The sequence below is a fragment of the Pogoniulus pusillus genome, chromosome 11, assembly GCF_015220805.1.
Source record: "Pogoniulus pusillus isolate bPogPus1 chromosome 11, bPogPus1.pri, whole genome shotgun sequence".
Lineage (NCBI taxonomy): Eukaryota > Metazoa > Chordata > Aves > Piciformes > Lybiidae > Pogoniulus > Pogoniulus pusillus.
In genome coordinates this window covers 29,933,647-29,959,967 of record NC_087274.1, presented here as the reverse complement: position 1 = coordinate 29,959,967, position 26,321 = coordinate 29,933,647, and the positions used below count along the sequence as shown (strand labels likewise).

The 26,321-nt window shown below is 54.1% G+C and overlaps 1 protein-coding gene across 4 annotated transcripts in view; it reads left to right on the top strand.

Moving 5' to 3' along the window:
• The first annotated feature begins 9,662 nt into the window (after positions 1-9,662).
• RNF24 (ring finger protein 24) overlaps positions 9,663-26,321 on the top strand; it is a 37,471-nt gene continuing 20,812 nt past the window's right edge. For 2 of the 4 annotated variants that reach the window (XM_064151667.1, XM_064151668.1), the window contains exons 1-2: positions 9,663-9,733; positions 17,779-17,847. The gene's annotated coding sequence lies outside the window, so the exon portion shown is untranslated. Of the gene's footprint in view, positions 9,734-13,532; positions 14,805-17,778; positions 17,848-26,321 lie in introns of those variants that run through there. The other 2 variants (XM_064151669.1, XM_064151670.1) reach the window with 2 other exon arrangements.

Sequence of the window (26,321 nt, the reverse complement as noted above, 5' to 3'; positions counted from 1 at the left end):
GTAGAATGGTCTGGGTTGGAAAGGACCTCCAAAGGTCACCTAGTCCAGCCCCCCTGCAGTGAGCAGGGACATCCTCTGCTAGATCAGGTCTCACAACGTGCCAGACCTGCCCTCAGTAAGAGCTTAGGTTCAAAACTGAAAATCTCCAGCTCCTGCTCCACCAAGGAAAGTGGCAGCACTGAACATAAAGGCCTTGGCAGCAGGAAGGCTGGGGAGGGACTATTGACAAGGTCTTGTAATGACAGGACGAGGAGGAATGGGTTTAAAGTGGCAGAGAGGAGACTGAAACTGGATGTTAGGAAAGGGTTCTTTGCAGTGAGGGTGGTGAGACACTGGCACAGGTTGCCCAGGGAGGTTGTGGAGCACAGAATCACCCAATGTGATCTTTGATCACATTGGGTGATTCTGTGCTCCACAACCTCCCTGAAGGTGTTCAAGGCCAGGTTGGATGAGACCTTCAACAACCTGTTCTAGTGGGAGGTGCCCCTGCCTATGGTGAGGTCCCTTGAGGTCCCTTCCAACCTAAACCATTCCATGATTCTATGACAAGAAGAAATAACCTCAAGTTGCATCAGGGCAGGTTTAGGTTGGACATTGGAAGAAAGTTCTCCCCTGAAAGGATTCCCAAACACTGGCAGAGGCTGCCCAAGGAGATGGTTGAGTCCCCATTGCTGGAGGTGTTTAAAAGAGGCAGAGGTGTGGTGCTGAGGGACATGGTTTAGTACCAGCCTTGGTGGAGTTAGAGAATGGTTGGATTTGATACTCTCAGAGGTCTCTTCCAATCAAAGCAATCCTATGACCTTGTGATTGCAAAATCCTTATTTCCACCAAAATAAAATACATTGCAAAACCCAAATTGCCCTCCAAGCCTCGTGGGAGGTGATGAATTTTGGTCCCTCACTCTGCCTTATGGCTAAATCGATGTGTTAGAGGGAAGCAGCTGCTCGTGGTAAGGTGGGAATCACCTCCTGTACCCAACACAGCCGCTTGGAGGGCTGTAAAATCCCTGGCACTGCCGAGTCCCAGGGGGCTGCTGGTGAGATGGAGCAGACAGATAGCCACAGAAGCTGCCAACTCCAGCTCCTGACCAAGCAGGCTCCAAAAGTGCACCTGGGGTGGATCCCACCTGCAAACCCCAACACGATGGAAGCTCTGAGAGAGCTCTGGGCTGAGGCAGTTTGTGTCTGCGTGTGAGCCCCTGAGCCTGCAAGGGCAGCTTGGACCCCTTCCTAGTCTGCAGCATTCCTGTCTCTTTCTGGCTGATGTTCTCCAGATGTTTTGTGTTGCAGCCTGATGTGGAAACCCACCAGCCCTGGGGCTGAATCCTGCTCTGCTCTCCACATTCCACCCTGCAGAGAGGAGGAGGAGGGTGACTTGACGTTGCTGTCTGCAGCCCTGCAGAGCCAAGGTTGCACAAAGCACAGCTCCTGCAGCACTCCCTCTGCTCAACCTTTTTTCCCAAGGAAACACTGCCTTTGACCACCCTGGCTCCACAAGGCCACAGAGAGACAGGGATGCAAGCTCTGGCTCAGGAAGCCCCGAGCCAGCCAATTGCTGGACACAGAGGGAGTGTTCGGTGGGAAGAGCTTCCCTGGCCTGTGCCTCGCCTTGTGCTCCTCCTCAGCACCCCCTGGGTCCCAGCCAGCAGGCAGAGAGCAGCAGAGATGAGCCATGGCTCTGAGCCAGGAGGAGCTCTCATCTCTCTCTGCATGTGCCCCTTACCTAGCTTGTCCTTTCCTAGCTGGTGGACTTTGTTGAGGCTGCAACCAAAGGCTCAGCCAGCTTTAGAGCCAGGCTCTTGCCAGTGGTGCCCAGTGACAGGACAAGCAGCAGTGGGCACAATCTGGAACTCAGGAGGTTCCATCTGAACAGGAGGAGAAACTTTGCTGTGAGGCTGCTGGAGGCCTGGAGAAGGCTGCTAGAGAACTTGTGGAGTCTTCTTGTCTGGGGAGATGCCAAACCCAGCTGGACATTGTGATCCTGGGCAAGTTGCTCTGCTTTAGCAAAGGGGTTGGAGTATCTCCAGAGGTCACTGTGATTCTGTGACCCTAAGGCTGGCACGACATGCTGGATGCATTTCTAAGGTATAAAGGCAATTTTGCTTCCCCTCCTCCAGGTCTGCTCAGGCCTGGACCCTGCAGGCAAGGAGTGTGGCAGCTTGGTCCCTTTTGGCAGCCACCCCAGCCCCGACAGGGACACGGTGGCCATGGCAGTGTCTGCACACCAGGGCACCACATTTTCCTTGTGTTAGTCACCACCCAGGCAGGGCAGGCAGTGTCTTGGCCAAACTGGTTCTGCCTCCATTTAGGGAACTTTCTCATTTACTATTTATAGATTCAGATATTTCCTTTCCAAAGACATCCCTCCCCCCCTCCCCCCCACTTTTCCCAGTTCTCATCTCTCTGTGGTCCCTATATCACAAAGGGCTGGAAGCCTTCTGCTGTGAGGCCAGGCTGAGAGAGTTGGGGTTGTTGAGCCTGGAGAAGGCTCCAGGGCACACCTTCTGGTGGTCTTTCAGGACTTAAAGAGGACAATCAGAAAGCTGGGGACATACTTGAGCAGAGCCTGTTGTGAGAGGACAAGGGGTGATGGTTTGAAAGTAAAAGAGGGAGATACAGACTGGAGAGAGGGAAGAAATGTTTTAATGCTGGGGGTGGTGAGACCTTGGCCCAGGTTGCCCAGAGAGCTGATAGAAGTCCCATGGCTAGAACCAACTCCAGGTCAGGTTGTTTGGGCTCTCAGCAAGCTGCTCTAGTTGCAGATGTCCCTGCTGAGTGCAGGCAGGTTGGACCAGATGACCTTTAAAGGTTCTTTCCAGCACACAAAGTCTGTGACTCTGTGAGGCCAAGAAGCTGCCCTGGAAGCCCAGCCCTGGAGACATGAAATCCTGGAGGCTTTGTGGGCTCTGCTTTGGCCACCTGTGCTTGCACCAGTGCGAGGTCATGCACAGGACAAGGACACTGGGCCTTGACGAGGGTTTTTTCCTGGAGCAGAAGGCACAGGCAGAGCCCAGTGGTGTTGATGGGGTGAGGAAGGGCCTGGCTGCCTGATGGGAATTCCCAAGCACTTCCTCACATCTCAGGAAACCACCTGCATCCACCACTAAATGCTCCCTGCTCTGGAAGAAGCCACTTGAAAACTTTTCCTGACCTCAGCTGCAGGAAAACACCCACAGCCATCAGCTCTCCATCCTGACTGGGCTGAGTCCAGCTCCAGGTCATGCCAGACAGCGTGGCAGAGCCTGGGCACTCCCAGCAGGGTCAGGCCAGGCCCTGCAGCCATGTCCCACTCAGCTTTCAGCACTGCCCAGCCACAGTCAGGCTGGTCCTTTTTCTCTGCCATGTTCTTGGCATGGTCCAGGGCAGAGCAGAAGGATGAGACTGTGTTGTGCCACATCCAAGCACCTGAAAACAGGCTGCTTCCCATTGGGATTTACTTCCCAGCATGGATGGGAGTGGTGATTCCCCAAAACTCCTCTTTCCCCTGTGGATTGGCAGGATTCTGCTCTGCAGCTCAGCCTCATGGTGCACTGAAGGAGAGGAGCTGCAGGGTTTGGGTTGCCACCCAGCAGCAATACCTGCTCCACTCGTTAAGCTGGACGTGATGCAGAGTGAGATCCCACCCCTGGGTGGCTGCAAGGACTGAGGAGGTGGGTCGTGAGCAGGTGGGTTGCCCTTGGGCAAGCCCTGGAAAGGCAGCATTGCTCCTTGACTCACAAAGCCATTCATGAGTCAAAGCTCCCAGGCAATCATGCCCTACTACAAGGAAGAGGAAGAATCTGCCTTGCTCCACCTTGCTCCACATCAGCCTTGTGAGGGCCAAAACTCAAAGTCCTGCTGCAAGGGGTGGAGAAGAGCTCTGAGAAAGCAACCCTGCAGCCCAAGTGTAGAGCAATGCCTGAGCTACCCCCTGAGCCACACCTGAGCTACCCCCTGAGCCACACCTGAGCTACCCCCTGCGCCACACCTGAGCTACCCCGAGCCACACCTGAGCGATGCCATGGTGGCAGGGATGGAGGGAGAGAGGCTCCCCACATCCCACTTCAGAAGCACAGGTGGATTGGGCACATTTGGAACACATCTGATACTCACCAGCCAGTGTCCTCTGCTGGCCACGTTCCCTCCTGGATCAGCCATCAAGGCCACTCCATAGACCTCGAGTATAAGGAGGGAGGAGGGGAGGAGCAGAGGGACCAAGCAGCTGTGGTGGATGAAGAAGGAGAAAAGGGGCAGAGGGGGATTACTTCCAGCAAAGGAGCTGCAGGAAGATGCTTGGGCCATGAAGGTGCCCAGGAGCTGACAGTAATATACCCTGGGTGCTGAGCCCAGGGAAGGGCATGGTCTGTGGGAGCCCAGCTCTTGCTCTACTCCCCAGATCTCCCATTCGCAGCACCCCTGAGACCAGCTTGGCCAGGCTGGTGACACTGAAGGTCCCTTTGACCAGCAGAGACATGTATGGGCATAGGTGTTCCAGGTTGGGTGTTTTTAAGCCCTCTCTACCAGTGACAAAGGCCAAGACAACCAAAGCCCACTTCTGCTGGCAGAGTTGAGCCCACATCATATCTGCTGCTGCTGGCAGATGGGGTGAGGGCTGAGATGTCAGCAGCATGGACCTCACTCAGCAGCATGGCTCAGGAAGAAGCCCTGGGGGAAGAGCCAGAGGGTCATTCTCAAGGGTGAGAAGAGAAAGTCAAACAGGAGTCCTGCTCTGAGACACACTAACATCTTCATCTGCTTCATTTAATCAAAGCCTCAGCCAAGAATGTGCCCTTGATGAGCACTGTGAAATCCTGGATGCAGACAGGGAGGCCTCCAGTGGCACATATGTCACCAGCAGAGGTAATACTGTAGATCTACACCTCCTACCATCTCCTCCCTCTGTCTCCACACAGCCACCTCATCAGTTTTCACCCAAATACAGAAAATTACACCCCAAATCATAGAATCAACCAGGTTGGAAGAGACCTCCAAGCTCATCCAGTCCAACCTAGCACCCAGCCCTGCTGAAAATTACACCCCCAAGTCGACGTTCTCCTGCCTGCCAGATAAATGATGGGGTTTCTGCTCCACTGAGGACCTCTGAGCAGCACCAAGGTGGGTATCAGGATTTCAGAGGGGTGAGCTCCAAAAGTGCAGAAGTACCTCATTGGGTTCACCCAGCTCACTTCTCCACTGGGAGCACACTGGGTCCACCAGGCCAATGGAGCAGACCATGGTTTTCCTTGTGCTGGGCGGGTGGACATAGGTCTAACCCCCCACAGGGAACCCAGAACTCCACCACCACACACAGGCAAAACTGAAATGCCACCAGAAAAATGCTTGTCCCTCTCCCACAGCCCAATCATGGTCTACCTGAGGCAAACTCCAAGGAGCAGGAGAACACCGCAAGGTGTCAGGGCTGCTGCCACCACTTCAACCTCCACCTGCTTCACAGGGACACAAAGGTCCCATCCCTAGGCTTGTCACCTCATTTGTCTTGGGATAACACAGATCTGCTGTGGCATTCGTGGTGCAGCACCAACTGAACTCAGGACTGAGCACCACATCTACATGGCTTTGAAACCCCTCTGGGGCTGGGGACTCCACTGCTGCCCTGGGCAGTATGGTCCAGGGCTTGACAACCCTACTGCTGTCCAACCTAAATCTTCCCTGTTGCAACTTGAATCTGTTGCCTCTTGTCCTGTCACTTGTTCCAAAGCAAAAACATTCCAGAGAGGAATGAAAGAAGACATCTCCCATACCTTCCACCTTCCCAATCAGACAACTCGCTCTTCCTTATCACACCACCTCCCTGATGCCAGGTCTGGTCATGCAGCCAGGCTGGAGCTCAGCTGCCTTTACTCATTGAGTAGGACAGCTTGGATCTCTTCATACAGAGAGAAGGAGAAAGTGGACAGCGTGGCTTCCTCTGGAGCCAGGGTGATGAATCAGAGCTTGGAGGCACATCCTCACTCCCACAGATGAGTCACTTCTGGCTGCTCTCCTCCACAAGCCTCACACCAGCAGCCCAACAGCAGGACACTGCTCATGTCACCCTTCCACCGAGGACACCTTCTCAGCCACATACCTAGGGAGGCTTCCCAAATGGCAAAGCAAGGCAGGAAGGATGGCATATCACAGGGACACATTGATTGAAGCTGGCAGCAGAGTCTGGGTGCAGGGCAGTGACTGGGATCCCTGTGCCACCACTGGAGTCCCAAGAGCCACCATGCCCTCCAGGACTCCTCCCTCACAAGCAGTCGGTGTACAGAGGAGGAAGGTCTCTGCCTGAGGAGCTCAGTTTCAGTTTTTACTCTATTCCAGGCCACTTCTCTCTCTGGTGCAATGTCACAGCCCAATTTCCACCTGCACTATGCCTGTGTTTGTCACCAACTCAGGTGGATGTCATGATCTCCTCAGTCCCAGCAGCTTAGAAGACCTAGAAGAGAAGGTGGCACTCAAGGGAAGGTGGGCAGGCAGATTGCAGGTGAGCTGCAGTCCCACTCTCCCCAGTGCAGACCCCCATCCATCAGCCAGACAGCCCTGCAGAGATGGGAGCTCTGCAAAAGCAGAGAGGCAGCCCACAGGGACACTTTGCTCTGAGTGTCCTCAGACTGCAGTGACAGGGCCCATGTGAGCCTCATGAACTCTGCTGAAACAAGGCCAAGTGCAAGGTCTTGCAGATGGGTCAGGACAAGCTCTGGTGTCAGCATAGGCTGGGGATGAAGGGCTGGAGAGCAGCCCTGTGCAGGAGAACTTGGGGGTGCTGGTGGGTGAAAACCTGGACATGATCTAGCACTGACTGCTTACAGCCCAGAGCCAGCTGTGTCCTGGGCTGACCCCAGTGTGGGCAGCAGGGGCAGGGAGGGGATTCTGCCCCTCTGCTGAGCTCTGCAGCTCTGGGGCCAGCTCCCATCACAGCACAGAAAGTGATCAGTTGGAGAAGGGCCAGAGGAGGTGGTAGCAATAGTGGGAGGGCTGGAAGCCCTCTGCTGTGAGGCCAAGCTGAGAGAATTTGGATTGTTGAGCCTGGAGAAGAGAAGGCTCCAGGGAGACCTTCTGGTGGCTTTTCATCACTTAAAGGGGCCTATAGGAAAGGTGTGCAAGGATGTTTTTTGGGGGAGTGTCATGACAGGATGGAGATGATGCCTTTAAACTGAAAGAGGGGAGACTTAGATTAAATGTGAGGAAGAAATTCTTCTCTGTCAGGGTGGTGAGACCCTGGAACAGGATGCCCAGAGAGGCTGTGGGTGCTCCATACCTAGTAGTGTTCAAGCCCAGGTTGGGCAGGGCTCTGAACAACCTGTTCTAGTTGAAGGTAGTAATGAGCATGGCAGGAGCTTGGCCCCTTCCAAACAAAACCACTCTCTGATTCTACAAGTGCCAAAGACAAAGGCTGTGTGCACAGCCAGCAGTTCTGCTGTCTACCAGCTGCAGCTCCAGGCTTCTATCCTGAGGTACTGGGGGCTGGCTGGGGTGGGAAGAACAGCAGAAGCTGATCTCCAAGTGTATTTGCTTCCCAGATTCATCCTGTTAGCTGTTGGAGGTGAGTCCACGCAAGGCTCTGGCTCTCCAGCCTCTGTGTTGGCACCAGGACTCCCAGCCCGAGCAGCACCAGCATGTCAGGGCAGAGCCCTCCTGTGTGAAGTGGGGATTCCCACAGCAGGAACAGGGCTCCATTCCATGAGTGCATCCAGCAGAACAGCTCCCTGCCGCATCCCTCAGGCATGCCAAGGCATCCCACGCACCCCGGACTGAGTGAGACGAGGTCATGATTGGAATCCCAGGATCTCGCAGTGCCTGGGGATCATCTGCTGGAGAGCAGCAAGGCAGGAGATCAGCGCTGCTCCCTGCTGCAGGAGGAGCTCACCATCAGCACTGCGCTGACGGTCAAGGCCATCTGATTTCACTGGCATGTGGCTGCTGCCACAGCACGGCCCCGGCCAAGGATGGAAACACCAAAGATGCTATTCTTGGGTTTCTCATTGTTGCAGCTGATTATGGTTGCCTCTCCCTGCCCTGCCCACCACTGGGTCTGGCCTTGCTGGTCTTCGCCCACCCAGTTGAGAACAGAGAAATACAGAACCTCAGCATGATGGGGGTTGGGAGGGACCTCTGGAGACCACCCAGTCCAACCCCTCTGCTAGAGCAGGGGCACTCACAGCAGCTTGCCCAGGATCAAAAGGTCCAGGCGGGTTTGGCATCTCTCCAGAGAAGGAGACTCCACAACCTCCCTAGGCAGCCTGCTCCAGGGCTTCCAGCAACGAAGTTTCTCCTCATCTTCAGATGAAACCTGTTGGATTTCAGCCTGTGCCCACTGCCCCTGGGCTTGTTGCTGGGCAACAGTGAAGAGGCTGGCCAAGAAGATAAGGCTTTCCTCACTCATTAATAACATCCTCCAGACAAGCCTGAGCACCTCACACCTCGTGAGGAGCTCTGATAAGGTTGAGATGACTCACTCATGTACCAAACATCTCAGGCTCCGTGAGTTGCCACAGTTCATGACACAGGTGCAGACACACATGCCACCATCATGCTGGACGTCACCCAGCTCTTGCTGTGCTGGGACACAGAGGCCCTCCTGCGCTGCTGTGTGCTGTCTCCATCCTCCTGCCCACCTGGTTCATCTTCAAAGGGCAGGAAGAGGAAACACCTTGTCCCCAGGACAATGAGAGCTCACCCCAACGAGGAGACACCAGCTGGTTGACATCCCAGAGTCAGGGCATGATATCATTTCTCTCACAAGTGATGTTCAATCCCCAGGGTGGGGGCCGGGATGGATCATTCTTCTCCTGTGCAGCCAGCTGGATATGGATGCTGACAGAGATGACCAGAGCAGGACAGTGCACACTTACCCCACTGCTGTCATCTCCTGTCCCCTCTTAGCCCACTGCCACCCCGTTCCCACTGTCACCCTGCTCCAAACCATTTCCCTATCACCACCATCACTCCATCCCCACTGCCATGCCCTGTCCCCATTTTCACCTGCTGCCATCACCACCCCTGTCATCACTGTTGCCTCCCATCCCCACTTCATGCCTCCAATGTAATCTCCCATCCCTAAAGTCCTTGTTTCCAGTCACATCACATCCCTACGCCAGCTTCCTGTACTCAGTGCCACCACCTGTCCCCTCATCATGCCCATGTCCTCAGTGCCACAGTCCCCAGTGCCACCTTTTGTCCCACCATCTGACACCACAGTCACTTCGTGTCCCCACCTCATCATCACCGTTTCACACACAACCTTATGCTCCTACTGTCACCTCCTGTCCCACAGTCCCTGTCTCCCCTATCACCTCATCACCCCCATCCTCAGTGTCCCCATGTCCCCACAGCCCCCATCCTCACTGTCACATCTGTACGGCCTGTGTTCGCTGTCACCCCCTGTCCCCCCTGTCCCCACAGCCCATCTCACTGTCCTCAGCACCTGTTCCCACTGGCCTTACCGTCTCCGCTGGTCACTGTCCCCACCGTAGTACCCCCGACCCTCTGTCCCCGCCGTGCCCGCCCCCACCGCCCCCCGACACCACAGCCCCAGCTGCCGACGCCCCCCGGACCCCTCCCCTCCTCCCTGTGACGTCATCCCTGCCGCGGGTGGGGCCCGGCGTATGCGCAGTCGGGGAGGGGAGCAGGCGTGGGCGGGGCCTGGCGGGGCTGGGGGCGGGGGCTGGCGGGCGGGGGCGGGGCCGGCTCCATCCGGGTCCCTCCCGCCGCCGGGCAGTGCGGGCGGGCGAGCCTCGGCGGGACAGCGGCGGGTGAGTGCGGGGCGGCCGCGGCGGGGCGGGAGCCCCCTGGGGGGCCGGAGGGACGGGCACCCCTCTCTGGGCCCGCGCTGTGGGGCAGGGAGCCCGTTCCAGCAGCGCTGGCGGACAAAGCCCCCTCTATGTGCACCGCTCTGTGGGGCAGGGGCCCTTCCTCTGGCTCCTCCTGTGGGGCAGGGTCCCCATCTCTGTGCACCGCTCTGTGGGGCGGGGTCCTTCCTCCAGCACTTCTGTGGGGCAGAGACCCCTCCCTGTGCGTTGTTCTGTGGGGCAGGGCTCCTCCTTCAGCATCCCTGCGGGGCTCAGCCCTGTCCCTGCGCACCGCTTTGTGGGGCAGGAGCCCTGCTGGTGCGCTGCTGACTGGGGCAAGGCTTCTCCTGTGCCCCTCTCTGTGGGGCACGGCCCCCCCTGCAGCCACCCTGCGCAGCGAGGCCTCTCGTACACTGCGGTGTGGGGCAGCGCTGCTCTAAGGCACGGGCACCCTCTCCTTGGCATTCCCCGTTAGGGACAGGTCACCCCTTCTGGGCTCCACAGGCCCCTGCGGGGCAGTGACCTCCACAGGGAAACGGCCCTGCCCCTGGCTGTGCCCTGCAGGGCAAGGTCTGTCCCTGCTGCCCCCCACGCAGACCCCTGCAGGGGAGGTCCTCCGCGGGGTGACTAGGGTGTGCTTTTGGGGTGTCTGTGGATGTCATAAGATGCCTGCTTGTGGGGCAGAGGGGACATGGAGGAGGGGTCGGCGGAGTCCGAGCCCCTGCTTGGGCCTGCATCACCCAGGAGTGACACAGGAGGGGGCTGGGTTGGCACAAAGGGACAGAGATGTGACTGTGTCCCCAGCGCCCGTCCTGCGGGGACGCCTTTGACAGGGGGGGAGCTGCCGGAGGTCCCACCTCACGCTCAGCTCGAGGTCCCTGGGTCACTCCCGTTCCCGGCAGCTGCTGGTTCGGAATCGGGCATGTCCTTATGCTTTCCTGGGGCCGAGACAGGACACTGCGGGCTCCTTAGGCTCGAAAGCCACAACACCCAGCAGTGGGAAAAGCTGCCCCTCGGAGTTAGCCAGGGCTGCTGTTCCTGCCCCGCGGCGCGCAGGCAGCCCTCGCAGCATCCGCCGCTTCGCTGTCTCTGCCAGGGGACACGTGTGGGTCCCACGGGACTGAAAACCCAGGGTGCTAGCACACCTCCTGGGATCTGGGAGTCGGGGGATGAGGGAAGTTATTTAGCTGAGGTTGTCTTTGTTTTATTCTGGGCGTGTGGAGGAGAGCATCTGCATGGGTCCAGTTGTCCTGCGTGCCTGCGAGCGGTGCCAGCCCCTTCAGCGGTGCCAGCGTGTGTGTCTGGGGGCTGTTTCCCCCCTCCCTTGCGCACCTTTGGCAGGAGGTTTGGATGACATCTTGCTCTGGCACGCTCCTCGCCTTTGATCTCAAGTTTCCTGCCATGTCTAACGTGTTCGGCAACACGCGAGCGAAGCCGGCTCCGCAGCTGCCGGGGAGGGCGATGGGGGTGCCTCCTCACCCCGGTTTTCCCCGGCCGGCTCCTGCTCACAGCTCCTGGCTTTCCTTTGTCTCTTCTGCTTCTGGGACAGGCTCTCGCAGCCCGGGGATGCTCTGAGCGGAGCAAAGAGAAGCACAAAACCCCCCGGCCCTTTGTTTCCAGCCCTTCGCAGGCTCAGCTGATTTTATGCGGCGTTCCCTGCGCCCAGGCAGACAAACCAGCTGCTGCCATCTCTTTGATTTCCTTCTGTTTCCTGGGTTATTCTGGGTGCTCTACTTTGCAAGGAACATCTCCCGGCTGCAGGCTGTGCCAGAGGGATGCGGCAGCTCCCTAGAATCGAGGCGAATTAGCCAGAAGTGAAACTGGAACATCTCGTGGTTGTCCTCTCACGTCTCCTTGGGCGAGCAGAGTCATGAGCTCTCGGCACACATTAAAATCCAGCTCCCCCAGCCCTCCTCATCCTCACTCCGAGGAGAAGTTCAACACCAGCTTGCATGACCCACTGCTGGCAGTGGCTTGGGGGCTGATGAGGACTGGGTAAGCTGAAGGAAACCCAGGTCCAAGCTCTGAACTGGCTGAAATGAGTCTTTTATTTATGCTTGACTTGTAAGGAAGCAAAGTAAAGGGTTTAATGTTACTCTTTTTCAGACTCCTGTTGTGGTCTCTCTTGTCCTGGGTGTCAGGTTTGACAGCAAGAGTGTGGCCAGAATCCATGTTAAGGTTCCTTTATCGCGGGTGGTGTAAACAGAGCTATCCTGAGCGTGTCAAACAGCCCCTGAGTAAAGCAGGTTATTTGCTCTATCACTTTATTCAGACAGGTTAGATGCTCCAGCTGATGCATCTAGAGTGCTGTGCCATCTGGAGCAAAAATTAAATACAAATTTGGCCCCCAGCCCGGAAAAATAACAAGCCTTTGCCTCCAGTAACTGGCAGCAGAAGAATACGGCCCCTGACAGAAGAAATGCTTGGGGGCAATGTGGGAAGAACCCAAAATGTGCTAACAGAGGTATTTGAACAAGATATAAAGAAGGAAAATAACTCCTTTTGCCCTCACAGTGTGTGCTGAAAGCAGCCGGGAGGGATGGTGTTGTGGAGCTGATGCTCACAGATGGAGATCCTGGTCCCTGAGCAGGTGATAGAGGTGCTGGGTCTCCCAGGCTTGCTGTCAAAGGAAGTCCCTTCCACAACCTCCCGAAGCTCCACCTGACTGCCAGCTTTGGTTTGTTTATTTTGTTGCTGCTGAGCCTGGTAAAAGTTTATGGCTGGTCCACTGGCTAGGACTTTGCTTCTCATCTCCAGCAGGGTTTGGATGCTGTAGGTCTGCTGGTTGGGTCACTGGTGGTGTTGTGTGGTCAAAGGCTGTCTCTGACTGGGGAGGACAAGCTGTGGGGTGGGTAAGCTGTGTTGGGACCTCTTGCCTGTACAGCTCAGGCTGCAGTCCATTTACCTCCAAGCATGACTGGAGATAACCTGTGATGGACTAGCTGTGAAGGACACCTCGATCAACATGCTCTGGATGTTGTAGCACCTGTCTGAGCTTCAAATAGGGAAAAGCATATGTGCCAAATGGGAAATAGGATGATGACTGCTAGTTGCTACTGCTGTTCTTGGCCATGTCCTTGGGGAGAGGCAGGTGATGGTGAGAAGAAGGTTGAGTGTCATGTGGCAAGGAAGTTGCAGAGCTGCTTGTGGGGTGTTTGCAGACTGTGAGAAAGAACTGAACCTGGAGATTTTACCCAAGAAGGACTGGTGTTTCCAGCTGATGTCCTGGACTGCATGATTGGTTGGGTGATGTGAGGACACCTGGCTTTACTAGGAGGGTTTTCCTGCTCATGGACCACCTCAGTACATGTTCCCTCTTAGGTCATCCCTCTCAGTGGATGTGTGACAGAAGATGTGTTGCAAATTATTAGCTTGTAACCGTAAATCACCACCTGGATATTGGAAAGGTAGAGAGGGGTACAGCTGGGTGCCCACATCTCCTGCACTCACCACCGTGACTTGAAAGGCTCCAGCCATGGAATGACAGGGCTTGGCATGGCTGAGACAAGGTCTTCTCCCCCTGGGTCAGACTCTTGCTGTCTCTTGTGGGTGCACAGTAAACACAGGCAACCCCATCCCGTGGACCAGCATAGGAGTTGCAGATGCTTCTGGTGGTCTTCAGCCACCTTGGAACCATCAGTGTGAAAGCCTGGAGGGTGATTTTTCTGTTTGAAGCTTCCCTTGGTCTTCAGATGCCTCAGTGTCAGCTGTGGTTGGTGTTGCTGAGCTGGGTTTCTGTTTGTTTCCTGCAATCACTCATCATAAAGCTGCGTGGTGTTGACATCGGATAACATCTGCCTTGCCTATAGACTTCCTTCCCCTATCCCTTCTTAGTGACATCGCCCTGGGACTGCTCAGACTTCACGTTGGGAGTGGCCACCCTGCCCACAGCTCCGCCCCGGCTCTCTGACACTGCTTTCCAGTGACTTCAGCGATGATGCCACGCAGGAGCTTATCTGCTGTCACCTGAGCCGGGCATTGCCTCTTTGCTTGGTGGAGAAATGCAGGTGGTCCCATCGAAAGCATGCTTGAGGAGAAGGTGCCAAGCCCCCTCCATGAGTGGAGGCCGAGCTGCATCATTCTGGAAGGCTTTACCCTCTCTTAGAGCCATGACATGAGCCACAAACATCTCATTTCTCTGCTGATATGGACACATTTGATGTCTGTCAAAGCAAAAGAAGAAACCCCAAGGGTTCCAGCCACACCTCAAAGGTGGCTGTGTTGTGTAATGATGCCAGAGGGGTGTCAACAGAAGAAAGAGCAACTGGCCAAAGCACTCTGGCAGAGTGGCAGCAATGGCCGTGGTGGTGCTGAGGACACTGCGGCTGTGAAACTCCTGAAGTAGGGATCATGGAATCATAGAATGGCTTGAGCTGGAAGTGACTATAAAGAGTCACTCCACTGGTGGCAGAGGAGAAGACACACTTGGGGAGGACAGAGAAGCCAGAAGGCTCCGTATCAACGTGTGGATGGGCGGTGTGAGCCCTTGGTCCAGATTAGCTGCCAGCAGCTGCCTTGGCATAGCCAAAGGCTTTGAGGTCTCAGGTTGCTCCGAGGCTGGAGCTAAAACTGGATCAGCCTTCGGAAAAAGCAGGCGAGACACCGAGGAGCAGGAGGAGGAGCAAGGACCGGGAAGCCCCAGCAGGGAAGTCCTTCAGCCAGTCACTTTTTCTGCTCCAGCTCTGGGGAAGGAAGCAGGAATAACTTCTCGTGGTTTATTTTTCATCCCCGTGGAGGATTAATCTCGTCGCTAATGCAGCTTTTGACTCGCAAAGCGCCTTAGAGGAAGCAGTGCCAGGAGGGTGCGTTGGCAAGAGAGAAACTGAAAGTGCTGGGAGCAGGCACACTCCGGCTGCAGCCCGCAGCAGCTCGGGGCTGCTGCTGCTGCTGCTCTCCCTGCCCACTGATCCCGGGGGTTTCCCATCTGCCCACCTTGGGAGAGCAATTAGGGGAAATCAGAGGACGGGAATCCACAAGCGTGGAGGTTCGGTCTCTTTGATCGCTCTGTTTGAAGCCAGGAGGAGCAGCCCAGCAGGTAGGATGATGGGTTGAAGCCAAACTACTCCTCAAAATCAGGTGGGAGGGAGCGTGGTCACCCACCTGACAGCCTCCAACTCCCATAAACTCATCCCATCTCTCTCCCAGCCCCTCTGCCCGGCCTCACGGTGCTTGCAGCCTGCCCGAAATTCGATTGCCAGCGTAGGGAAAGGATCGAATTAAACTCCCCCCCACGCAGAGCCTTGTCGCTAGCGGGGGAAGGTTTCGGCGGCGCTTTAAAGCCTCGCATTTTGCCATTGTTCGGTACAAAACCCGCTGCCAGGCCGGGCTTCCCCCGGGGCAGTTTCCTGGCTCACCGCTTATTAACGCAGCTGCGGGCTTGGGGTTGTTTTGTGTTTGCTTTTTTGAGCTGAGAAGCGCTGGATTAGGAGCCGACATCTGGGTCCCTCGGCGTCTGGAATACGAGATGAGGGGTTTGGAGGCTGTGTGACAGCAGCGGGCCCGGATTGCACAGCGGCGGGTGGCTTTTGTGGCTGAATAAGTAAAGATCATCTGCTCCCAGAGATGCTGGGGCTTGTCCCTGGGTGCTGGCTGCCAGCTGAGCCCTGCTCCCCAGCCCCGCACCAAAAAATAACCTCTCACTGCTGAGCTGAGCCTTGCTGGGGGCGGCGCCTTGGGACTAAAAGCGAAAAAACCGGAGCATTTCCTTGGCTGCGGCGTTGGCAGCTGTCGTGTGCTCCCCACCGTGCTCAGGGCTTCCCCCTTGCATCTTCCTCCCTGCACTTCATCTCTTGAAACCTCTCTTCCTGCCCTGCATCCCATCTCCTGCAGCACCACAGCACCACTCCCCCTGCACCTCATCTCCTCTCCCGAAGCATTTCTCCCCCCTGCATCTCATCTGTTGCAGCATCTGCCCCCGCCCTGTGCCTCTCATCTCTTGCAGCATCTCCCTGCCCTCTGTATCATCTCCTGCAGTATATTCTTCCCCTGCATCTCCTGCAGCACCTTCACCCTGTGTCTCCCAGGGCATCCTCTCCCTTGAAGCCTGGAGAGAGGGATGGGGCTGGATATGGTCCTAGCATTGAGTGGTTTATTCCAATCTGTATGAGCCTTGGATACTTAATCTGGGAGCAGAGTGCTGCAAGATGTCAGGAGCTGGTTTTCCTAAGGCCAAGAGACTGTTTCGCTGTGCCTGAGGAGACAAAACCATCTTGGTACCCTGTTAAATTGGCCTAGAGCAGGGGGATTCTGCTGCTATCCTATCAAGCACCTCCAGAAGGAGTGGTTTTACGGCAAGCCCTGATGAGGTTGAGTCCTGGTTTAACCTGAGATTGAAACTTGAATCTCTTTCAGTTTCTGTTTTGGGTGGAATTTACCAGAGTGGAGAAGGAAGCACTGACAAAAGTTTGCTTTCTTTGTTGGAAAACTTCTGTTTTCTAACCAAAGTGACTTTTCCTCACCAGAGGATCACCTGAATTCTTTTAGTCTGAAACCTCTTTTGGGGTTTGTTTCATCTGAGCCATTAATGTTTCTCTGAAGAGACAGAATATATCTCAGACTAGGTTGCACATTGCCTGCTTCATCTTCCAGCAAGAATCATGTATTCCTTAACACCATGAATTATCTACTGCAGCCTGTTACACAAGGATGCTCTCTCTGATTTCTTCCACCTAAATACAGTGGCTTGCAAAGTTATGGGGGTGAAAGGTGCTGTGAAGCTGAGTGAAGTTCAGGTTTTGTGTGAGTTGCCCCATTTGCTGCTTAGAAGTTAGTCCAGGTGGGCAAGAAGGTGAACAGCATCCTGACCTGGGTCAGCACTGATGTAACCAGCAGGACCAGGGAAGTGATTGTGCCCCTGTACTCAACACAAGTGAGGCCACACCTTTAGTACTGGGTTCAGGTTTGGAGCCACTTACTCTAGGGACATTGAGATGCTGAAGTGTGTCCAGAGACGGATGACAAAGCTAGTGAAGGGTATGGAGAACAGGTCTGGTGAGGAGCAGCTAAGGGAACTGGCGTTGTTTAGCCTGGAGAAAAGGAGGCTGAGGGAAGCTCCCTACAGCTCCCTGAAAGGAGTTTGGAGTGAGGTGGGAGTTGGTCTCCTTTCTTGTAGCATGTGATGGGGCAGGAGGTAACAGCCTCAAGTTAAACCACAGGAGGTTTAGGTTGGCTGTCAGAAGAAACTTCTTGACTGAAACGATTCTTAAAGACTGAAACAGGCTCCCCAGGGAGGTAGTCAAATCCCCATCCCTCGAGGTGTTCCAAAGATGCAGTGCTGAGGGACATGGTTCAGCACCGGCCTTAGTGGAGTTGGACTCCACGATCTTAAAGGTCTTCTCAACCAAAATAATTGTGTCATTCTAAGTTTGCCCTCATTTTACTCATAAAGTAAGGCTGTCCTCAAGCCACTGCAGAACAAGTTGGAGCTTTGGAGGTGGAGGTTTTTGGCTGGACCATCATTTCCTCAAGATTAGGACCCTAAAAAAAGTTTTGACACTCACACAAGATGAGCTCTTGCCTTTTTGGCTGCAGCCAGGTGAGCTGACCGGGCTCCCTTTGGATACCTGCACCCCTCTGTGCTACTGCTGTGGAAATTCCCCTTTTCCATCCCCAAAACCAGCCCTGGTGAGGGCTTCTGGGCGAGCACTCGCTGTGTGGCAGCCGTCTCTGCGGGCTGCTCTCTGCCTTTGTTTACATCTGGTAGAAAACTTCTGAAATTTACTGGTGAGGGAGTAATTCTAATCCCTTTCAATGAGATCAGCGGATTAGTGTCTCAGACGCTTATAAAATTGTGAGGATTAGCTGAGCCTTCCCCCCACCTTTTTCTCTCCCTGCGCCACGTAGCATCACCGCCGTGTGTTAAAAGGGGATCTCTGCGCTGTTACTAAGAGCTGAAGCGCTTGCTAGGAGCCTGTGCCAACGGGAGCCTTTCAAAACGATCTCTTCGTGCTCTCCCTCCCTCCCTCTGGCTTTTTGTGCAATATTAGGGTTTGTTTTTTTCTGTTTTCCAGCCTCCCCGGCAGCCCTTGAGCAGATACCTTGGGTTTGTGTGGCTTGGCTGCGTTGCGGCGCCCGTGCGGGTAAGTAGGGACCCGACCCAAAAGCTTTTCATGGTGCAGACTTGGAAGTTTGGGGGTGCCAGCAAGCTGAGTGCTGTGGTCAACATGCATGAAGGATGGGGTGTATCTCCTGGATAGGTTGGAGAAGTGGGCCTGTGTGAAACTAATGTGATGCAACAAGGCCAAGTGTGAGGTCTTGCACGTGGGTCAGAACAATCCTCGGTATCAACCCAGGATGGAAGATGAAGGGCTGAAGAGCAGCCCTCTGGCGGAGGACTTGGGGGTGCTGGTGGGTGAAAAGCTGGACATGAGCTGGCACCAAGCACTGCCAGCCCAGAGCCAGCTGTGCCTTGAGTTGGTCTCCAGCAATGTGGGCAGCAGCTGGGAGGAGGGGATTCTGCCCCTCTGCTGCGCTCTGCTGACATCTCACCTGCAGTGCTGGGGGCAGCTCTGGAGTCCTTAGCACAGCAGAGATAGGGACCTGTTGGAGCTGGGCCAAAGGAGGCCACAGCAATACTGGGAGGGCTGGAAGCCTGCTGCTGTGAACCATACTGAGAGACTTGAGCTTGTTCATCCTGGAGAAGGGAAGGCTCCAGGAAGACCTTTTGTTGGCTTTTCAGTGCTTGAAGGGGCTGATCAGATAGCTGAGGACAAACTTTTTACCAGAGAGTGTTGTGAGAGCTCAAGGGGTGATGGTTTGAAACTAAAAGACTAGAGAGAGAGGAGAGATTTTTTTTTACCCTGAGGATGATGTGGCACTGTCCCAGGTTTCCCAGAGAGGTGTTAGATGACCCATTCCAGGTCAGGTTATCTGAGGCTCTGAGCAACCTGCTCTAGTTGCAGATGGCCCTGCTGACTGCAGAGGGGTTGGATCAGATAGTCTTTAAGGTTCCTTCCAACCCAAACCATTCTGTGACTCTATGGAAGTTCCATGTGGGGATGAACAGATCCTGCCAAAGCTGTTACCTCCCAAGGTTGCCCCTTATTACAAAGGATTTGGGCTGTCATGGTCCACCCCTAGAAAAGGACAGTGGGTTTGGGTGGTTGGGATGCTCTTACCCAGCTGTCAGCAGCGGTGGGAGCATACTGCTCTCCACACACCCAACAGTCTTACACCCTCTTCATTCCAACCTCTGCTTTCATTAGGACATGGTCAGTGAATGGCTCACGGGAAGTTCTCACAGGGAGGAGGAGGGTTTAGTGCAGAGGCTGTTGCTGTGTCTGCTGGTGCAGCATCACTTCTGCCTATCCCTGCAGGGTGCTCTTTAAGTGCCTTTTCTGCCGGGTCGGTGGCTGCGCGCTCGCTTGACCTACGTGAGCCAGGCAATCCCCGAGTGCCGAGTGGTGGAAGCTCCCAGCCAGGAATTTCTGGCCCTGACCCAGTCTGCTTTCAGAGGCAAGCTTTTAAATATACACAAAGGCAAGCTCATAATTTCCACTCTGCTAATGAGGCCACGGTGTTTTCACTGAACTGTGCCAGTGGGCGCTGCGGTGGCATTTTCACAGCCTCGCTCTCTGAATCCAGATGGGATTTGACGTGGCAGCCCCTGCCGCCCCGAGGAGACCTGCCTGCTCCCCTCGAATTTCAGTGGTGCTCCTTGCTGCTTCTACCCAAAACACCCCACTCAGGTGGGGCTGTTCCTGGTGGGGCCTTTCCTGGTCTTTAACTGCTTGAGAGAGTCCAGCACAGAGCCACAAAGATGCTGAAGGGAATGGAACATCTCTGTTAGGAGAAGAGGCTGGGGGAGCTGGGGCTGTGCTGCTGGGAGAGGAGGAGCCTGAGGGATGACCTCACTCATGTGTATAAATATGTAAAGGGTGAGTGCCAAGAGGCTGGAGCCAGGCTCTGCTTGGTGATGCCCAATGCCAGCACAAGGGGTAATGGGTGGAAGTTGAGGCATAGGGATTTCCATGGACACATGAGGAGGAATTTCTTCACCGTGAGGGTGACAGAACACTAGAACAGGCTGCCAAGGGGGTGGTGGAGTCTCCCTCTCTGGATTGAAGACCTACCTGAATGTGTTCCTGTGTGATCTGGTCTAGGTGATCCTGCTCTGGCAGGAGGGTTGGACTGGATGAGCTTTTGGGGGCACTTCCAGCCCCTGACATTCTGTGATTCTGTGGTGGGTCTGGCAGGGCCTATCATGGAATCTGAGCACGATGGGTGTTGAAAGGGACCTCTGGAGGTCATAGAGTCTGCTAAAGCAAGTTAATTTAGAACCACTGAAATAACTGAATAATCCACAGGTTGTACAGTATGAATTCCAGTTAGTCTGCAGGGCTATGGTGAGACCACATCTGGAACACTGTGTCAAGTTCTGGGCTCCCCAGTTCAAGAGGGGCAGGGATATACTGAAGTGAGTCCAGTGGAGGCTGTGAGGATGCCAAAGGGATTGAGACATCTGTCTGAGGAGGAAAGGCTGAGAGACCTGGGGCTGTCTAGCCTGGAGAAGAAAAGGCTGAGAGGGGGTCACACTAATGTTCACAAATATCTGGCAGGTGGATGGCAAGAAGAAGGGGCCAGGCTTTGTTTTCAGTGGTGTCCTGTGATAGGACAAGGGCCAATGGACACAAACTGCAACCCAGAAAGTTCCACCTCAACATGAGGGGAATTTTTTTTACTGTCAAAGTGATAGAGCCCTGGAGCAGGCTGCCCAGAGAAGTCATAGAGTCTCCTTCTCTGGAGACTTTCAAGACCCACCTGGATATGTTCTGTGTGACCTGCCCTAGGTGATCCTGCTTTAGCAGGGATATTGGACTTGATGATCTCAGGAGATCCCTTCCAAGCTCTACTATTCTATGGTTCTATACAGCTTTCTGTCACTCCTCTAAAGGACAGGGTCTTGATCCAAATGACAGTTGTCACTGAACCACCCCTTTAGCTTTCACATCCATGTTGTAGTTCTTTCCTTCGCCCTATAGAAACTGTTAACTAACTTTACATGGAGAAATGGAAGCTCTAAGAACAGGCAAACCAACCTCAATCTTTATAGCACAGGTGACTGAGGCCTTGAGCAACCTGGTCTAGTGCCAAGGTATCCCTGCCTATGGCAGGGGAGTTGGGACCAAACAATCTTTAAGGTCCCTTCCAATCCAAACCATTCTCTGGTTCTATGACAGGAACAGAAAATGTTGCTAGAACATTTTTTACACAATCCCAACTTTACATTAAAGCTTTCAGGTTTTCCTTCCTTGCATTTCACCTCCAGGCAGCTTTCCTGTTCAAACTGCACCATTTTGATGAAGATAGGGGAGGGTGAGAATGGATTGAAAGAGAGATAATGATATTTGAGGAGGGGAAAGTCTCCATTTTAAAGGCTGGATCCAAAAGATGCTTGTCTGGATGGTGTGAAGTGGCAATTTGAGAACCAGTTTCTTTAACTCAGAGTAAAAACCCAAACTTGAGGGCTCCAAGGCATTATGTGCTCTCTTCATGATATCATAGAATGGTAGGGGTTGGAAAGGACCTCTGGAGATCCAACCTCCCTGCCAGGGCAGGTTCACCTAAAGAAGGTCACAAGAGAACAAATCCATTTGTGTTTTGAATGACTCCAGCACCTCTCTGGGCAGCCTGCTCCAGTGCTCCACCACTAGTAAATAACATAAGTTCCTCCTCATGTTTAGATGGACCTTTTAGGAAGACACTAGAGGCAGTTTGTCTGCACACTGCTAAGCCCACTCCTTAGTCCCACTCATCTATTTTACCTTCTTGTAGGAAATGCAGCACCAGGGAATTTGGAACCATTCCCCACTCCTGAAAGTCCCCTCAGTGGTTTTGAGCTGTGCTGCCCGAGGAGGCCCCAGGAACCTTGAAGCGGTCAGGGGAGTATTGAGCAGGTTTTGTTCAGTCAGCTGCAAGAGAAAATGCAAACCTTAAGGAGCTCTCTCCAAAGTTGTTTGGGTTTGTTGTTTGGTTGAGGGGTTTTGTTTGGGTTTTTTGATAAATGAGTCCTTCAGCAGCAGCAGCAGCAGCACAGCTGTAACTTGGGGTTTTACTTGTGTGGGGCTTGTGGACAAAGCAACACCCTTAGGCCAAGCAGGAGGTGATGCTATCTATCATCTCCTGCAGTCAGAGCCTTGAGGTGTGGATACCTCTGAATTTGAAGGTCACTTGACTTTCTCTATCCCATTGAGGTCGCACCATGGTGGTGGGGACACCAGGGGATGCCAAGGCAGCACCTTTGGTGCTGAAACTGTGCCACAGAGGAGATGTGTGTGTTGGGTTTGTGTTTTGCAAAGCTGAGAGGAGTGGCTGACATCCTGTCAGGCCATGCTGCATTCAGCCAGACCTGGACAGGCTGCAGAGATGGGGGAGATGAACCTCATGAAGTTCAATAAGGCCAAAAGTAGAGTCCTGCACCTGGGGAGGAATAACAGCTGCAGGGCTGACCTGCTGAAAGCAGCTCTGTGGAGAGTGACCTGGGAGTGCTGGTGGACAAGTTCACCATGAGCCAACAATATGCTCTTGTAGCCAAAAAGGCAATTGGTCTCTTGAGGGGCATTAAGAAGAGTGTGGCCAGCAAGCTGAGGAAGGTTCTATTCCACCTCTGTTTTGCCCTAGTAAGAACACATCTGAAGTACTGAGTCCAGTTCTGGGGTCCTCAGTTCAAGAGAGACAGGGAATTACTGGAAAGAGTCCATCAGAGACTACAAAGATGATTCAGGGACTGGAGCATCTCTGTGAGGATGAGAGGCTGAGACACCCAGGGCTGTTTAGCCTGGAGAGGAGCAAACTGAGAGGGGATCTGACCAATGCTCAGTAAGGGCTAAAGGGTGGGGGGCAAGAGGATGGGGCCAGACTCTTGTCAGTGGTGGTTAGCAACAGGACAAGGGGCAGCAGGAACGAGCTGGAACCCAGGAGGTTCCATCTGAACAGGAGGAGGAACTTCTTTGCTGTGAAGGTGCTGGAGGCCTGGAGCAGGCTGCCCAGAGAGGTTGTGGAGTCTCCTTCTGTGGAGAGATTTCAGACCTGCCTGAGCGTTGTGGTCCTGGGCAAGCTGACCCTGTTTTAGCTGAAGGATTGCACTTGATGGTCCAAAGAGGTCCCTTCCACTGCCTACTATGCTGGGATTCTGTGATCCCCACCTTGCTCAGGTACTTATGGGAGTGGAAAACTTCCCATTTTCAACTGAATTGTGTGGGCTTTGTGATCCTTGCAGCTACTTCTGCTTGTGCTAATCCTGTGGGAATGAAGCATTTGTGTCCCAGTCCTGTGTGGCTCTGAGGTGGGGTTTTTCCTGGTCTCTGTTAGCAGAGGAGAAGGAAGGATATGCAGTCCCACTCCCCAAAGCCCAGCCCTTTGGTTTGAAGCAGGGAAAGGGCACAGCTCAGCGTTGTGTGTGTCGGGGACAATAGCAGAGGGCAGTGACGTGGCACTGGGGTGAATTCCCGGCAGGCTGAGGTCTGGATTTGTTTGGCTTTTCCTGGATGCTGTCAGCATCTCAAAACACAACCCTCCAGTGTCCACAGAGGCTTTGGGGGCAGCTCCTGCACGGGGTTTAGTGTAGTGACCTTTTCCCAGTGCTCAGACAGCAGCTTTTTCACCTTTCTGCACCCTGCTCCTTCACTTCCACCAGGGCTGTAACCGGTGTGGTTACAGGGCTCCGTGCAGAGCATTCCTGAGGAGTGCAAGCCAGGCTCCGGGAGCAGACGGCAGCAGCATAAAGAGGAATTCTTCCCTCTCAGGCCTCATGCTGCTTTGCCACCACGAGGCTTTATGGCCATCTGGATCCCCTTTCAGATTATGTGTGTTCCTCCTCCCCCCACAACCCTCCCCCCAAAAAAATAAATCCATAACCTAGCAACCTTACTTTAGTGCAAAGGAGAGCATTGTGCCTTCCTGCATCCCAAATCCTGCTGCCTGCTCCGGCTGCCTCCAGCACTGCTGCCATTCCCATCCCGGGCAGGACTTTGTAGGCATTATTGGTCCCAGGATCTTGCACTGATTTATGGGAGCAGGTTTCCACATTAAAGGAGCTTAGGAAATGGAGGGAAAAAAGAGGTTTTGGGAGGTCGTTTAGTCCATCTGCTTCTCACTCTAAAGGAGCGGAGAAGGCTGGCTGCTCTTCTGCTCCACACAAAGGGATTTGCTTTTGTTCAGCCTGAAGATAACTTGGATCGAAGTGAGGTCTTCTTCCAGGTGTGAGACCAGAAGACTCTATTGTATTCCAGTACTGAAAGGGACCCATCAGCTGGGGACAGACTTTTTATCAGGGCCTGTTGTGACAGGACAAGGGGTGATGGTTTCAACTAAATGAGAAGAGATTTAGACTGTTAGAAAGAAGAAATGTTTGACACTAAGGGTGGCGAGACCCTGGCCAGGTTGCTTGGAAAGGTGGTAGATGCCTCGTTGCTGGAGCCATTCCAGATTGTGTGGGGCTCTGAGCAGTCTGCTCTAGGTGCAGATATGCTTGGCTTCAGTTGTGGATTTTGATGCTTTGCTTGGTCTAAACCTTTCCAGTTTTCAGTTGTTGATGTTGTAGCATTTGAGCACAGTGCGGTGCTGCTCGCCGGGTGATGCTGCTCCACAGAGCACCACAGTGGCAGACAAGGATGGGGACAGGAACAGAGTGATGAGATCATGGCACCACGGCCCCATACAAACTCCTGGAGGCTCCTACCTTCTGCTTTCCTCCACCATAATCATGGACAGGGCTGTGGGCAGGAGGAGCCAGCGGCACATCCTTTCCCACCGCACTTTCGAGAGGAAGAGTGAGCTCAGCAGGTTGTGACGTGGGATCCGGGATGGAGCCTGCCAGGAAAAAGGGGGAAAAAAGTCTGGAAAAAAAAATCCCCAGGGCCAATGGGGAAAAATTCCTGCAGAGTTACTTCATCCTGAGGAGCAAACTGAGCCATGCACGGGCAGCTGGCCTGCGCCTTCCCAAGCGAGACGCTGCCGGCTTCAGACCCTCCCCATTTGTCATTTCCATTCTGGTGGGAGCCCGAGCAGGGCTCTCCTCCAAACTCCGCTTCCCCCCTCCTGCAGGCCAGTTAGAAAAGCTCTATTGATGTTACTTTTTTTCCCCTCTGTTTGTTTTTCATTTTTTTTCCCCCTGGAACTTGCCAAACCAGCCCCAAGCAAACCTCTGGTTTGCTCATAGCGACGACGCTGAGCGAGAGCATTAAACGCGCTGATGGAAGCTGCCCCTGACCTCTTTTCTTCTCATGTCTACTCCAGTGGCAATGAAAACATCTTCACCTTCAGAGGTGCTCTTCAGTGTCAAGGTCTTAGAATCATTTGTCTGACAAACTGTCTGGGATCAAAAGCTCTTGCTGAAAATTGAGGGATGTGGTTTAGTGGTGACCTGGAAGTGTTGGCTTAATGGTTGGACTCCCCGATCTCAAAGGTCTTTTCCAACCAAAACAATTCCATGATTCTATGATTACAGAATCACAGAGTGGTGAGGGTTGGAAGGGATCTCTGAAGATCACCGAGTCCAGCATCCCTGCCAGAGGACAATCACCTGAGGAGGTCACACAAGAACATGTCCAGGCAGGCCTTGAAAGGCTTCAGAGGCAGAGACTTCACCACCACCTCCCTGGGCAGCCTGTTTCAGTGCTCTGCCACACTCGCAGTGAAGAAGTTCCTTCCCCTATTTAGGTGGAACTTCCTCTGTTCAGGTTTGTGCCCATTGCCTCTTGTCCTGTCAGTGGGAACCACTGAATCCAATCCTCTTCAACTAAGGCAAAATCTTCCTCTCTCCTGACTTCCTCTGTGGTGTTGGAGGTCTGGGCCTGAGGGCTGTCTTCAGAAGTAGTGAAGACTGAGGCAAAGGTGGAATTCAGCAACTCTGCCATCTCTGCATCCTTGGTCACCAGGGCACCCACTTCATTCAGCAGTGGGCTCACATTGCCTCTAGTCTTCCTTTTGCTTGCAGCATACTTCATAGAATCATAGAATGGCTCAGGTTGGAAGGGGTCTGAGATATGTCTACTCCAACCCCCCTGCTACGGGGGGTTGCCCAAGACCTCATCCAGTCCAGTCTTAAACACCTCCAGGGAGGAGGCATCCACAGCCTCTCCGGGCAGCCCTTTCCAGAGCCTCACCACTGTCATCCTGAAGAACTTCTTCCTAAGATCCAGCCTAACCCTGCTCTCTTCAGCTTAAAACCATTCCTCCTTGTCCTGTCTCTGGACCCCCTCCTGAAAAGTCCTTCTGCAGCCTTCTGGAGGATCCCTCAGGTATTAGAAAGGAGCTATAAGGTCCCACCTGAGCCTTATCTCCTCCAGACTGAACACCCCCAGCACCCTCGGCCTGTCCTCATGGCAGAGGTGCTCCACCCTTTGGGTCATCTTTGTGGGCTCCTCTGGACTCAGTCTAACAGCTCTGAGTACTTCTTTATGCTGGGGACACGAGAACTGGATGCAGTATTGAAGGTGGAGTCTCAGCAGAGCAAAGGGGCAGAATCCCCTCTCTGGAAAAAGCCTTTCTTGTCCTTCGGTGGATGTGATTCCAAAGGGCAGAGGCACCTCCTGTGTGCTGTGGCTGTTCCTTT